Source organism: Pipra filicauda, unplaced genomic scaffold (assembly GCF_003945595.2).
Source record: "Pipra filicauda isolate LSUMZ 115617 unplaced genomic scaffold, ASM394559v2 scaffold242_size1167801_pilon, whole genome shotgun sequence".
Taxonomy (NCBI): Eukaryota; Metazoa; Chordata; class Aves; order Passeriformes; family Pipridae; genus Pipra; species Pipra filicauda.
This window is the reverse complement of record NW_024104357.1, coordinates 795,042-809,962: the sequence shown is the minus strand read 5'-3', so window position 1 is coordinate 809,962 and position 14,921 is coordinate 795,042. Positions and strand designations below refer to the sequence as shown.

Genomic DNA, 14,921 nt, shown 5'->3' with positions numbered 1-14,921 from the left:
CACAGGTTGGACTCGATATCAGAGGACTTTTCCAACCGAATTGATTCTGTGATTTTGTGATTCCCCTGCTGCTGTCACTGATGTGTTGGGCTCTTGCACTGAGAGTGAAATGTGTATGAAGTATATCTTGATACCCGCACGTTGTGGTGTTGTTTCTCGTTTGGGGCACAGCCCTTGATCCCTGAGGCTGCTGTGCCTGCAGGACTGGGCGGTTCAGATTTGCCAGCTCAGCTGCCAGTTTCTCAGCTGAACTTGTAATTAGGCTTTCACATCGCCTTGTTGGATGTCGGTGTGCTCAGCCAAACCTGGTGTTCAGCCGGAACAGCCAGAGAAGGGAAACCATAAAGATGCAGGAATTCAAGAAAACGAAAGAGACCTCAGACATAACCAGCAGTTAGCATTAGAGAAGACTAAAATTCTAGCTGGAGGGGAATTGGCTTAAAGGGAAAGTGTTCCTGGTATGCACCTTCTTCAATTCTTATATGAAGTGAGGTTTTTTTTGGAGGGGCTGGGGAGCTGAGTGTTCTTTTAAAGTTCACATAAGATTTCTTATTTCTTATTATTAATACCTTAATAAGGATCTCCAAGTGACTAGATTTAGTCAGCATAATAGAATATTTTATTTATTACCCTTACATTTGCCTATAAAATGCTACATAGCATAATGGGTGATCTTAATAGCAATTAATTATTGGACTGTAAATAATAAAAGTGTTTCTTAAATTTTCGTCAGAAGACAAAAATTAGTGGTGTGAGCTCACTTTGTCTTATTTTGATAGGGAGTTCAGAACTTCCTACAAAGCTTTGTTTTTTTGTCTAAGTTGTGACTTAAATTTCAGTTTTATCTCCTTATTTACACTGAGTTTAATCAGGGAGGTAAGAAGAGAGACAAATTGACATTTCGTGTACCTAGTAGTTTTATGCAGGAAATTTGTAAAGCTGTTGAAAATAGATCTAATTATTGGAAATGTCAGCAAAATTTATGCTGGTGAAGGAGAAAATCAGCCTGGATGTGCGTGTTTGGACTGCAGCTCCCAACATGCTTCAGTTAATGCTGGGCTGGTGACCAGCAGTTCCCTTTTAAGGGGGAGGGTGTGAAAACATAGGAAAAATAGTAAAATCCAAGAGTTTCAAGGGGCAACCAGTTGTGGGGGTTTTCGAGCACAATTATGATGGTTACAAGGAGGTGATTTGATTTACTAACTCTCAAGACTGAGGGATTTAATTTGATACAGTCTGACTCTGGTTCTTTATTGAGCAAGCTTCATAGTTTTATCATGCAATTAAGGAATTAATTTTTTATATAAGTTATAGTACACTACAAGTACACTATATTGATGCTAGCATTTAAATGCTGTGGTTTCATTAACTATACATCATAAAGTCAGTGCACCTTGGTTTTGTATTATGGAATCTTTTAAAGTTAGTATGCTATCATGATTTCCAGTATGTGGCACTAATACTCAAGGTAGAGCTGTTCGAGGAGGAGGAATTAATTGCAGATGGGAAAAGTGTTTCAGAAAATCTGGAATTATTGTGCCAAAGGATCTTCATTTAGCTCCTGCTTGTACTTAATTTTGTAGTAATGATTCATTGTATTCATGTATTAATTGATTCCGTGTGATAATTGACACTTTTAAGCCAGATCCTGCTCACTGCACAAGAGCTGCTTGTGGCTGATCAGCAAGCCAGAAACTAACACAGCATTTGGTTGCTTTATTTTGCTTCATTATTTCTTCAAGGCAGAAGAATTCCTGGTGATGCTGTCAGGAAATGTGTGCCATGGTACAGAGGATTGTGGCATGTGAGGCTTGGAGAGAGGACCCACTTTTACCATGCTGATAGGCTGATGGGGACCGATCGTGAGAACTGCAGGTAACGTGCACTGGAAATCCTGCTGGTATCTGAAAGCCTCAGGATCTGACAAGCATGAGGAAATAAAGCCAAATCCGTGTAATCCTCAAGAAGCCTGGAGGATAAGGGGAAGGAAATTTAGACTGACAACTCTCCAGGTCTTACTTTTCTCTGCCTTGCACTTTCATAGGCACCAGTGGAATGTGTGCAGGACATCAGGGCTGTTTGATAACATTTTGCAGCGACTTTGATTTGCAGCAATGTGAATAACCCCACGAGCTTCAACGCACGAGGGAAGTAGACTCCAGGTGTCTGTTTCCAGCAGAGCCCAGCCTTGCTTAAATTTTGGATTATTTCAGTGAATTCCTGCATGTCATCCTATGCTTGCATAAGAGCAGGTGAAATCTAAAGTTTTGCCGCTGACCGTAACACACCCAGATGTTTGGGGGAGTTTTAAGTATTTCTGCTTAGTTTTCTCACAGGCAAGGATTATAAAATCAAAGTAGACAGAAACAATGAATGTACTTTATCTAAGTTCCCATATTGGTACAAATGGCTGTAATATCTGGGCAGGAGTTGCAGGTGCAGGTATAATGCAAACTATGTGCTTTTTCATGGGAATATCACATACCTCTTTACTGTATGTGACGTTGTATATAATAACTCTAGAGCCAGATATGAACATAAATTGTCCTGAGGAATAAAGAAAAGAATAATTTTAAAAGTGAGGCATGAACCAAGGCACCAAATACTGATGCTTACTCATAAGCAAAAGTTAATTTCATCAGTGATAGTCTGGAGAAGGTCAAGTTTCCTAATTATTACTTTGAAGTTTTTAAAACTTCACTAAGATGTAATTGTTTCAAGCAAATACATTCACCTTTTTAGTAACATAAAGCAATGTAGAAAGTGATGTATATGCCAAGCCAAAACTGAACAAAATGATTTTTTGTTTCTCAACAAGCTGCACTTCCCCATGGGGTGGTTGATGGCCTGTTGCTTTTGAGCAGAGCCATACAAGTGCCAGTCAGTCTCTCAGACTGCAGTGCCAGCAGACTGGCTGTGACAATGGCTTATTCATAACGTCTGTGTTCCTCCTTGATTCTTGATTGCAAAATGCATGTTAAAGGTTTTATTTTTTTTATTTTTAGATGAGGTCTTCAATGTTTATGTGAACTGAGAAAGCATCTGTAAATGAAAGAGCAAAATAATTATTAATACTCATTTAGTCAAAAACTTTGTATGACCTCTCAGCTTTCCACTTTCTTTGCTAAAATACTTGGGTATTTTGTCAATTTAAATACTTCCCTTCCTTACTGGGATGCTGTGAGTATAAATACACTGTCATTCTTCTTCTGCAGAGAAAAAGCAAGAACAGAAACTAAATGCTGAACCTCACTAAGGGGCCTCAATGTTGGCATAATGACCGCTGGGTTCTTACCTCAGGCTGAAATCCAAATGCTCAATTATGTTTCATATAAAATGTACCAAAGACAGACACCTTAAACCTGAATAACCACTGTACAGGCTGGTTGGGCTTAGCAATTGAAAACGCTGAGGAGAGATGTGTCTGAAATTTCTTTGTGACTCCAGCAAGGCAGTTCTGGGGATATGTGTTCTGGAATCTTCTTTTGGAGCTGGTGTGTTTAACTAGTCCTTTTGTAAAGGCCCTGTGATTCAGTCTTATTTTAGGACACGATTGAAGGAAGAGGTGATGGTTCTTGCCATTAATACACAGTCAACTTTCCACCATCAATGGATGGCCTGACTAGAGTTTGGAGATTATGCTGAGATTCCATCTGACTGGCTGGAATAGTAGTGGCTAGGATACACTGGAGAATGGGGGGAAAATATCACATAATATTAGTGCTGCTTTATAGTTCTGAACCGTAAGTGGTCACTGTGAAACCAAATTAGGGGCATCCAGACCCTTTTCTTGTTTAGATCAGGCAGAGAATGGATAGACAGAGCCAGATTTGGTCAGCAATGCACAGCAATATTTGCCTGGAACTGGTTCTGAGGTAATAGGTCTGCTGGGCTGAGCCAGCCCTGGCCAGAACTGAAGTGTGCTTGTATTGCCCTTCTCAAATGAGTCTCTTGTGTACATATGTCTCACTTGGCTCAGATCTGGCAGAACTTACTGTTTCAGGCTTAGTGCTTGGTCTGTAGTCCCTTTGGATTCTTGCAGGGCTTATTTGCTTGGCAGCTGGGCCACCTCTGACCTGGCTCAGTACCTCTCATCTGCAGAAACAAAGCTCTTTACAGCTGGGAGCCAGCTTAGCCTGATAAACAGAAGATCTTTGTGTCAGCTGAGCCCTGCCATTAATGAGGCACATTGATCCCCTGTCTTTCCCATTGCTACAGTGGGAATCTGGGTGTAATAGCTGAGCAGGTAGCATGGAGTGCAGATCTCCTGTTTCTTGCTCAGATGCTCTGTCTTCAGCCTTGCAAGACTCAAATCCCTATTCCCAGCTTTCCAGGAGGTGCTGTGTTGCCTCAGTAGCATTTTCAAGCTGTGATGCTGTGCAGCCAAGAACCATGGCTCTGTGCAGCCAGGGGGAAGGATCCAAAAGAAAGCTGCTGCCTGACCTCCTCTGAGAAAGGAGAGCCCGAGTCCCTGTTTCTGCATGTGCAGGCTTTGTTGGGTGAAATGAAGCAGTCTGGGGAGTAGAGATCATCAGTGGTCTTACAGGTGTTGTGACACATTTTGTGTCACCTTTTTGGGAAATCTTGGTCTGCTTTACTGTAGAAAAGAGTTTTCACTTGACATCTGGAAATGTTTGTTATGAGGGGGAGTTTTGGTGTAACCGTGTCTGTTCTGTGCTACATTTGTTCTCCCACCAGGAGAGGGCACAGACAAAGCAGGGGCAGAGACACCAGCAATCCACGTAATGCAGCAGGTTTTGGAATACAAACTAGAAGAGCATTACTTCCACTGGGCTTCAAAAAAACAAGTATTGTCTTGGTTTATGTACTATTGTACAAAAAAAAAAAGATCGTTATAAAATTAATTATTGAACAGTAGTGAGGAAAAATAACAGCACATTTGCTGGATGGGCATGTTTGCAAAGAGATTGTCACTTCTTTCCTGAATTCATTCAGATCATTACTATGACACGTAGGTACTTTGTCATCCCAAATGAGTATGTAGAGCAATGCAATTGCACTGCAGGAAGAAGAGTGATGCGGAAAAGGCTCTGCTTTTATTGAGGAGATATCAATTTATAGAAGAAGCTAAGGATTGCAGTGCTTTATCTGAATATTTATTCACAGAAGATGTGTAATTCTAGGGCAGTCACGCTCCAGCTGTTCAAAAGTATCAGCTGCTGAATTACAGCATCAGCACACATCTGTATTAATATGCTCCATTTTAAAGAGCCATTGGGATTGTATATAAGACTTTTGCATTATTTATGTTTATAATTTGATGATTATTTGAAATTTGCTGTAACAGGTAAGTTCATGGCATTTTTCAAAACTAGTGTAAGAATTCTGATTTTTATGTTGAGAGATCTGCAATCTCTTTTTCTTCCACTTATGTAGTTATCTTAGAGTCTGATTCTTCTCTCACACCACACTGGTACAGTGTCTTTTATTTCAGTGCAGCAGAATTGTCTCCAAGAGATGCATCAGGCCTGAGACACCTTCCTTGCAAGTGAAATTGAGAGGAATGAGTGTTCCCAAGGAAAAGTTGTCATATAATGGCAGAACCTGATAAGATCTGCAGATGGCAAGTTTTCCTTGGGTCCTGATCTGTCAGCTCATGTGAATGGGTAATCTTCATTATTCACTCTTTTATGTGAAAATTAGCTAAGGGATAGGGAATACTGACTAGGAGAGTGGTCAGGGATGTTCTTTCTTACAGGACATAAACAGCATATAACAGCACCGCTCCATGACAGCCTTGGTATTTTGCATTTATTAAGTGCTGGAGTCTTACTTGTTTTCTTTGAACGATAAACAAAAATAGAGATAGAAAACTGTCTAGCACTGTGGGATGCTTGTGGTAGGGAGAGCTAATTTAAGAAAATCTCAGGTATTTTTAAACTAGTGCTTTTAGGAAACTGGGCTTATGCTACCTGCTTGATTGCTTCCACAGATGATAAGGTTGCAGCATAAGCTGCATTATAATAGCTGACAACAGAAAATCCATCTAGAACGCAGACTGCGTCAGTATCTTTATCTTAGGAAGAGCTTTGATCAGAAGTTTTTGGTTTTTTGAGACACACAAAGGAATCCAAACATGAAACACAACTGGAGGAAACCAGGCCTTTTAAGCTCTGTTTCTCAGAAGCTACTTATTTTCAATGGCTTGTTTAGATCTACCTCAAAAAAAAAGCCCAAAGCTGTAGACACAGTTTCTCTAAGTGTGCATGAGCCAGGTGCCAGCACAGAGAGAGCCAGTCCCGGGCACTCCAGACCTGTGCTGCTTTGTACAAGTTCTGGTGCCACGTGGATCCTGAGGCTGCAGCACCTGCCAGAACCATGGTTTGTTTGACTTGGTAGCTGATGGTTAATGTGAACCACCAGCTCTGAGGGTAAGTCAGCAGGGGCTGCAGGTGTCAGCAGCACATTTGACCTTGCCCTGTCTTGTCAAATGGTTGGACTTGCCATTGTCCTCTCTGGTCAGAACTATTCCAGTTTTCCTGCCCCGGGGTTCCCCAACTGTAGTGGTCATCACCTATTGGAGTATTTTGGCACATAGTTTATGGGGTCAGCAGAGGCTGATCTGAGTCATCAAGGTACTAGATGACAAATGCAGGAACTGGAAAAAAGATGGAGAGTAACGAATTGCTGGGTTTGGACGCATCTGTGTTAATATGCAGACTGCGTCTATGAATTTGATTAAAATGGAGTACTAAAGCAGTGTGTTGATAGCCAGATGTTTGCATTTTCTGAATGTTAGTACTTTATATTCCTTAGTTTATCTCACTGAATTTCACTGTAATAACGTTCCCAGATAAAGCTAAATCATGGGAAAGCCAGAGAATGCTGAAAGGCTGTCATTTCTGCTCCAAAGGAGCATGAACACCCTTGACATCAGCTGGTCAAGCTGCAATATTCCTAATGGAGAAGCACAAGGTCACTAATAATGGGTTTGGCATCATCTGACAAGGCACATGTCTGTCCTCTAGAAGGACAGAGAAAGGAAAAAAAAAAATTCATTGTGCTTGCTCAGCAGTGTAATGTTCAGAATCGTATCCATAGCCTAGGAAACAAAAAACATCATTCGCCCCATTGATGTTTACATGATGTGGCAGTGTAAGAGCCTTTAGAGAAATAATATGTTCTGATAGGTTTAGGGGGTTTTTCTGTAACTCTGTGGCATAAAGGGCACTGGGCCTGCTAAAGCTCATTTTCTCCAGCTGAAAACCAGATTGGAGTAGACACACCTAAAAGGAAAGACAGAATTTGAAAGGCTGGAGAAGGTGTGATTGTCCTTTATACCAGGTGACTACGAGCATGTTTAAGAGGATGAATTCTGCAACAGGATGCATTTCACAAGCATTTAAATGTTGAGCCAGAAAAATGCTGAAGACTTTAGATTTCCACTCACTTGAATGAGCTGATCCTTTTCTGGGACAAATCACTTCAAATAAAATCAGTAATAACTTATTTATTGAGTGGTTCCTGTCTCCAGTCTTTTTTAACAAACTGAAGAATTTTTAATTTAATTTGCTAATGTGTTGGCAAGTTATATCAGTGTACAGAAAGGATCCTTTAAGGATTGGCAATCCCGTTTTCCATCGGGCACTGCATATGCTAGACTCAGCACTATGACACAATGTCACAAAATGAGCATAAGTTTCTGGTTTTGTGCCTCTTCCTAAGACTCCATTAGAAATCTGGTTTCCTGACTGCAGCTCTGCACTGGTGTCTTTCCCTTCTCCCCATTTACAGACTGCATCAGTCCTCATTGTGCTGCCCAGGACGTTCACAGATCAATCTCCCATTATGAAACACAGGCAAGCTTATAGGCCTGGATATGATATAAAATGATGAAGATTTTAAGACCATCTCTTTGCAAAAACAAGAAAGTTTTTGCATACTTAAATACTTTCTGTTCTTATATCCAACAACATTTCATGCAAAATATGTCCATGACAGACTGCATTTGTTCTTACAAAAGCACGTTTGGGAACATTGATGGTAAAGTTTTTGTTCCGTTGTGATAGTAGGTGGAAGGTTTGTAGTTGGATCTAAATTTCTGCAAAGAGTAACTGTGAAAAAATTAGGAGCTTAGATTTGGGTCATCAAAGAGAAGATTTATGGACACATAGAGCTTGCATTGGCCATACACATATTGATGAACTTTGCCTTCTGTGGTTTCTCAACACAAAATAGTGCTTATCCTCATGTCAGGAAAAAATGTGATATCAGAGGTAATGTTATACTGAGATTTCACTTTGCTCAGATAAAGATATTTGTCAATTATAACCCAGCAGAACATTTCCTAGTATGATGCTGCCAGAGTTTAAATAATTAAAAATGAGTTGTCTTCAGCAAATGAATAAAGTACACCTAATGGAGCATTATCATCTGAATATATTTTGTGTTCATTACTTGTTTGGTCGTAAATTTCAGTCACTTGCAATGGCTCATTCAGCCTTTTTGGAAAATTGTCATGATACAAATGGAATGCCTTCTTCCTGATTGCAATGGGAGGGTAGATTTTGAAAACAACAAAAATTAAGCCCTTTCTTCTATAAACCTTTTCAGCAATAGCACTGAAAGCTCTTTCTAAAGGAGTTTGAGTCCTTATTCACTTTGTACAGCTGGGGAAACATTTTGTGAGAGCAAGCTGGTAGTACAGCTGAGGTAAATGACTCGGGTCTCCTGAAATCTCAGCTCACTGTCCTAGATGTGAGGACAGTCAGAGGCTGCTGCTGGTCTAATGACATTTTCTCTCAGGTAGTTGCTGATTCTGTATAGATCTGAGACTTACTGGAAGCAAGTGAAAGAACTGAGGGGAGATACTTGTCTTCTCATTATTTGGTGAAGTACAACATGTGCTGCTCTGTACAATTACCAGTTCGAACTCTTCCTTCTGTTACCCTTAGAAAGTCATATTTTTAACAGCATTTCCTCGGTAGAAATGTGTACACTGCACTTCATACACTGATTCTTCCTACCTTTGTACTCTGTTTGCTCTTGGAGGACCTGGATGTAATTTTCTAACTTAGGTATTGGCAAAGTTTCTTGCCTTTATTCTTGTATGAACAAGCTGGGCTTCTCGAGCCTGTCTGTCCTCTTCTTCAAAGATCTTCTTCACCTAAATTTGAATGCATCTGAATTTCAATGAGTGCTAAATTTTACTCCAAAAAATTGTAAGTAATTGAATTTAGACAGCCAGGTATAGAAATATCCTATTTGCAGCTGCAGGTTACTTCTATTTCATTTCAGATTTGAAGTGGGGCAGAGTTCAAATACATCTAATGTGTTTTCATCAATTCAACAGGAAACTCAGTTGTCATGGTAGAGCCATTCCCATCCAACTTTTACATAATAGCTAAGTGGTTAGAGCAGCCACCTCGGTTCACTTCCTTCTTCAGTTCTTATTTCAGAGAATTGTGCCCTTTCCTTTGGGTTATTAAAATGATCTCAGTGATAATACTTTCCAGCATGCTCTTTGAAAGCTGTTTTTTTGTGCATTTAGGAATCCAGAAATCCTGAGGTTTAGAGAAGAGCAAGTAAAAGGATGCCTGATCCTGAATTGTAATTGGTAATATGTACAAGCAGGGATGGAAGATGCTTTTCTTGGTTTCATACACAGAATTTCTTCAGTTTTACTTAATAACAGTGGTGCAGATGCTAAAGAATCACAAAGCAGTTTTCCTTTTCATCTTACGTATGATTTTTTCCATCTAATTGTGGAAGAATTAACCACACCCAAGTTTATATCTCTACGTGACAGACAGATCATAGTGTGGTCAAACTCATTGTGATCGTGCTGTACAAAAATAGCAAAATGCTGTTTAATTTGTTCTCTGATGTTTGTCTAGAATCATGTCTCCTTGAGGCATAGTTATCAGTAACACTAAATACAACTGCCAATGTGTTTAATGTCATGAACACAAGAACTCGTGTAAAATTTGTACAAATGCATTGTTAGGGGAAAATGAGGGTACGAGAGATAATTTAAATAACTATAATAATAAATAACTTTGCGTAACAACAAAGAAAGTGAAAAGGAAATGAAAAATACATCCACTTGTCTGAATACTACTGTGAACTATTTTAATGGGAAATTTTAACAGAATTGAAAAAAAAAGAGAATAAACCCAGCATCTAAATTATCAAATAATCAAAATAATCAAACCCTAATTTACTTCAATTAAAGACAGAGATGCTCCCAATGCTTTGATTAAGAAAAAAATGAGAAAGTTTCTTATTCACCTCAGCAGGCAGCTCTGCAAAATGGAAGATCCCTGTGCTCCTCTGAAGCCATTTAATGCATATATGAGCATGGATTCCCAGAACTATCTATAATGCATATAGTGCTTTCTGCTCTCAGTGGCTTTTTTTCCCACTCTCTTTACGTCATTTGCCATTTGTGAGGGTTGCCAGGGTAATGACCAATCATCCCTGGAGAGATGCCTGCTAGTAAGGACAACATAGGCTTTCTCTTTTTTGGTATTCTGCAGTATGTGTTTGAGAGCTATTCTAGCATCAGGATTGCAGAACTTTTGTTTAGTTAGTAGGGAGGGAAAGTTTACAGAGTATGAAATAACAGCTTGCAACTACTGAGGTAAGTGAGGATTTTTCTTTTCTATTTTTTTAACAGTCCTGTCTGGATTTATTCAAAACGTTGAGTATCATTACTTTGTTGTTGTTGTTGTTGTTATTCGCGTAGCTGACCCTGAAATTAGTAATAGCAGAGAGGTTTTACCTAATTTGAAAAATGAAATCTTAGTAGTGCTGCATATACAGCAGGTCAGGATTTTATTCTCCTTGTAACTATGAATCCCACAGCCTTTCTATTGCAATCACCATATACATCCACTATACCCAAAATATTTTCAGAAGAATTGAAAACAAGAAACCCACGGAGTGGTGTAATGCAGATTTCAGAGCATTAACCGTGGTTGCCTCTCAGGCAAATGGGAAGTTCTGAATAGTCTTCATTGTACTGTATGTATGGAATATGCCACATCAACTGGAAACTGAAAATCCAGAGTGCAGTCCTGTCCCACAGGATGTTGAAGATGTTGAACTCGTGTTGTTTTTAAATTTTGACTATTGAATAGGCACTTGCAGGCTCATAGGCTCTTTGCTCACCCATGGACTGTGGGAAAATATAGCTTCCAGACTACAGGCATTTTTTCTGGAACTGGGATCAGTAATGTAAGCTGGTACTGATAATTGCCTCTCTGAATAGGCCCAAATTTTGTTCTTTTGCATGTGAGGGCACCTAAATAATACGTAAGAAAGGAGGCAAAAAAATATCTCTTCAGAAGTTCCAAATGATCTCTGAAGTTTCTATGATGTATTTACGTGTAATCTGGGTTATGACAGATATGAGTGAAATGTTTGGTTTGTGTTGGTTTCTTTTTTTGTTGTTGTTGTTTTAAATGACTCCCATTAGAACCATTCTGAGTCCCAAGCATCTTTGTTGGTACAGTTCCCTGTTTGTGTGATGGCTTCCTGGGAGAAAGGGACAATTGATGCAGTTGTTGTATTGCTTTTCTATGGAATTGCTAGGGTATCAAAGTTCAAATTAGTAACCGTCTCATCAAAATTACTATTTGCTGCTTAATATACGTGCACCTACGCATGTGCTTCACATCCTGGCAACCTTACATGTCCTGATGGGCACAACATATATTACCCAGAATAAAGCACATATTTATTTCACTCTATTTCCTGCTTACTGCAAATACATGCAGAGTGTAATTTTGACTCACACTTTTCCCCAGTAGAAAAAATACATTGGAGCATTTAATTTAGCATGGCAAATTCCAGTTGCTAAATTCTAGATGTTACTATATATTTCAGATGTGGTTATGATAGCTTTGCATTATCAAAACTACTGGAGCACAGCAGTGAGTCTGGATGTGTATGTATGAGAGAGAAGAGTATTCAGAGCAACAATTTTAAGAGTCTGAGGTGAAAATGATCTTTTCATCAGGCTGTTGAGAAAATATGTTTGTTCAGAAAGTAGACCTGTTTCCTCTTTCTAAAAATGGTTTTTGACATCTGTGTGCTGGATATCCCTTTTAAGCAGTTTAAGATATGAGTAGTGTTAAATACTTAACACAGTAGGGGAAAAAAATCAGTAAGCAGAAAGAAAATATATCATTATCTAATGTTTATCAACATTCCATATGATTCCACCATTTTTAGTAATCTGGGAAGCAAAACCACGAAATGATGATTTTGTATTTTTCTAGATGGTGTCTTATACCAGAAAAATAACATGATGACAGCTAAATAAGGCATGTTAATTATAAAAGTGGGTTTTCACATGAGAGATTGAGAGGTAAAGCTTTCTGGAAAAGATGGTGGGTAGCAAGCCTCAGTCTTTATCTTTCTGTCCACCTTTTTCCTGTCTATCTTCACCATCTCTCTTTCCAATTTAAAAATGCTCCATGGTTGTATTATGCAGAGAATAGCTTTTACTTTCAGACAGTGGGAACAGAGAGAGAAAAGCTGAAATGGGGAGAGGGGAATGAGCCTGCATTGTGAATTGTTCACAGCACAACTGACAACAATTAGGGCCAAGGTATTTGTGGCTCTGAGGAGTGATGCAGAGGCAAAGAGCAGGGAGTGGAGAAGGCTCCAAGGCTGGGTGGAACCAAGGGGGTTTGGTGATGCAGGAAACTACCAGAGAGCTGCAGGGAGCAGGCCAGGAAGAGACGGGTTTCTGGAGCATTTCGGTGATTCTGTGTGCAGGGTTTCAGGTGGTAATTTGGGGAGGATGGGTTGGATAGAGACAGACATTAAAGCTTGAGATGCAGTGTTTGCCCAGGACACGGAGTAAGTGCTGTTCAGCAATTTGATCCTTCTAGTGCCGAGTGTGTTGCTGGAAACTTTGGAGTGGTGAATTCCGGTTGTTTTTTTATCTTGTACTTTTGAATAGATAGAAAGGAAGAGGAATAATTAGCAGCACAAACTGAGAAAAAGTCAGGCTTCAGACCAGGGTGGGAAAACCAAGGAGATACTCATGAATGGGAAGACATGTCAGGATGGCAAAAGAGAAGCTTATCCCGTGTTTCCAATGCTTATCCTGGAAAGATTAAGACATGTTGGATAAATGCAAGAATGTATAAAAACATTCAGTAGCCCAAACTCCTCATCCCTTGAGAAAGAGAAGGCAAAAAATAAATGAAATCATCGAGTGAACAAGTTTCTAAACATAGTGTATGACAAAGCAAATCACTGTGGATGACAGCATTAGTGCTATCACTGCACTGGGCACCTCAGCCTGAACTGTGGCCTTTGCTGTTAGAGGTCAGTTCTCCTGAAACCTGATAGATTATTTTATCTGAGAGACGTCATCTATCCATGATCTAGCATAGATTACTTTTTTGGTTGGCTGTTTTGTAGTTTTTTTAATGAACAGTATCTCTCTGGATATGTATCTCACAGGAATACTGTGAGTTCTAGTTTGTGACTGTAGTGATTCATGAGACCATCAGATGAAAACTTTACTAATTCATTTTTACCCAAACAAAGCCCTATGGTTTTGGTTTGGAAGCCTGGCTGTTATTGCATTACCTGGGCCTGGCTGTCCAATGCTATGAATAAGCATATCTCTGTTATTCTGGGATCTGGAGATGTAACTCCAAAACTCTGATGTGAAATCATGATATGTGTGTATTCAAGACATTAGAAAATAATTGAATTGCATGAATTTAGTTAAAGTGCCACCAGAAGGCACAGGAATAGTTACAATATAAATGTCTGATTTTAAACTTTTGGTTACTGGCATTTTGGAAAAAAAAGAGTGGTGAAAATGTGCTTTATCATCCAAAGCTGCAATCCAGGAACACAACAAAGGCATACAGAAGGAAAGTTACTGTTGTTTGACCAGCAGCATGCATAGTTAGGGAAGACAAATTTGGAATGTATTACAGCACTTCCAATGTCTCTATTAAAGTGCATGTTAAGGTTCACTATGAACAAGTAATTAGAGAGAAAATGTCTTGTGATTTAAAACAGAAGTGGTTGGCAGAAGATGGGCATTTTAAAACACTTTACTATAAGCTTCCAATTTATACTTTTAGTCCTATTTTCAAATTATTTAACTGTGGTTTCATTGCACATCCGTAGACTCTAAGTTTCAAAGAGACTTAGGTGCTTTCAAACATTACATCACTTATTCCTGAACTGTTGCATATTTGCTGTATGATGTCAGACCGTTCCATTAAACACTTCAGGGCTTGTTTTTTTCCCCATGTAAGCTGGGAATAACCAGTATTTACCTTATCAGACTATGGATGTTTCTGTTATTCTTTATGTAGTGCTTTGAGTAGTCGTGTTGTTCAGGGCTTAGTTACTTAGATATGCAAAGAGCACACAGCCCTCTGAGATCCCCCAGTTCATCTTGTTTTTCTATTGTAGTTACAAGGTCAAGTTGAAATAATCCCCATGATTATAAGAGCTTGTATGAAAAACTTTCCTGGAGAGCAACATCTGTTATCTGGTGGTAATAGTGATTCAAAGGAGCTCTTTGGGAAGAGAATACAGTCTGTCTCACATGAACAGGATGACTCAGTAGTTCACATTGGGAAAGAGAAACATTCTCCAGGCCTCACAAACGTGATTCTAGAGACTCATTACATGCATTATTATGTGCTTTTGTGAAGCTCATGACACAGCGCAATGGGAATGGTTTCTGGCAGCCACAGCCCTGCCTTCCCAGCAGCAGGAGAGACCCTAAACCATCTGCTGAGCCAGTGCTGCAGACAGACCCTCATTCCCCTGCAATTCCTCAGGGGCAGCACGTGTGGCTCTCGTTTCTCATGCGTGGTGATAAAGCAGAGTAAGGGTGTAACAGCAAAGGGCACTGTGAACTATCCTGTAACGTGACAGGGCTCTGCCACACATACACCCATTTATTTACT

General features: G+C 39.5%; 1 protein-coding gene across 1 annotated transcript in view; it reads left to right on the top strand.

The window, feature by feature from the left end:
- Positions 1–10,507: 10,507 nt before the first annotated feature.
- GNB4 (G protein subunit beta 4) overlaps positions 10,508–14,921 on the top strand; it is a 62,999-nt gene continuing 58,585 nt past the window's right edge. Inside the window, exon 1 of the mRNA XM_027709802.2 lies at positions 10,508–10,603. The gene's annotated coding sequence lies outside the window, so the exon portion shown is untranslated. The remainder of the gene's footprint in view (positions 10,604–14,921) is intronic.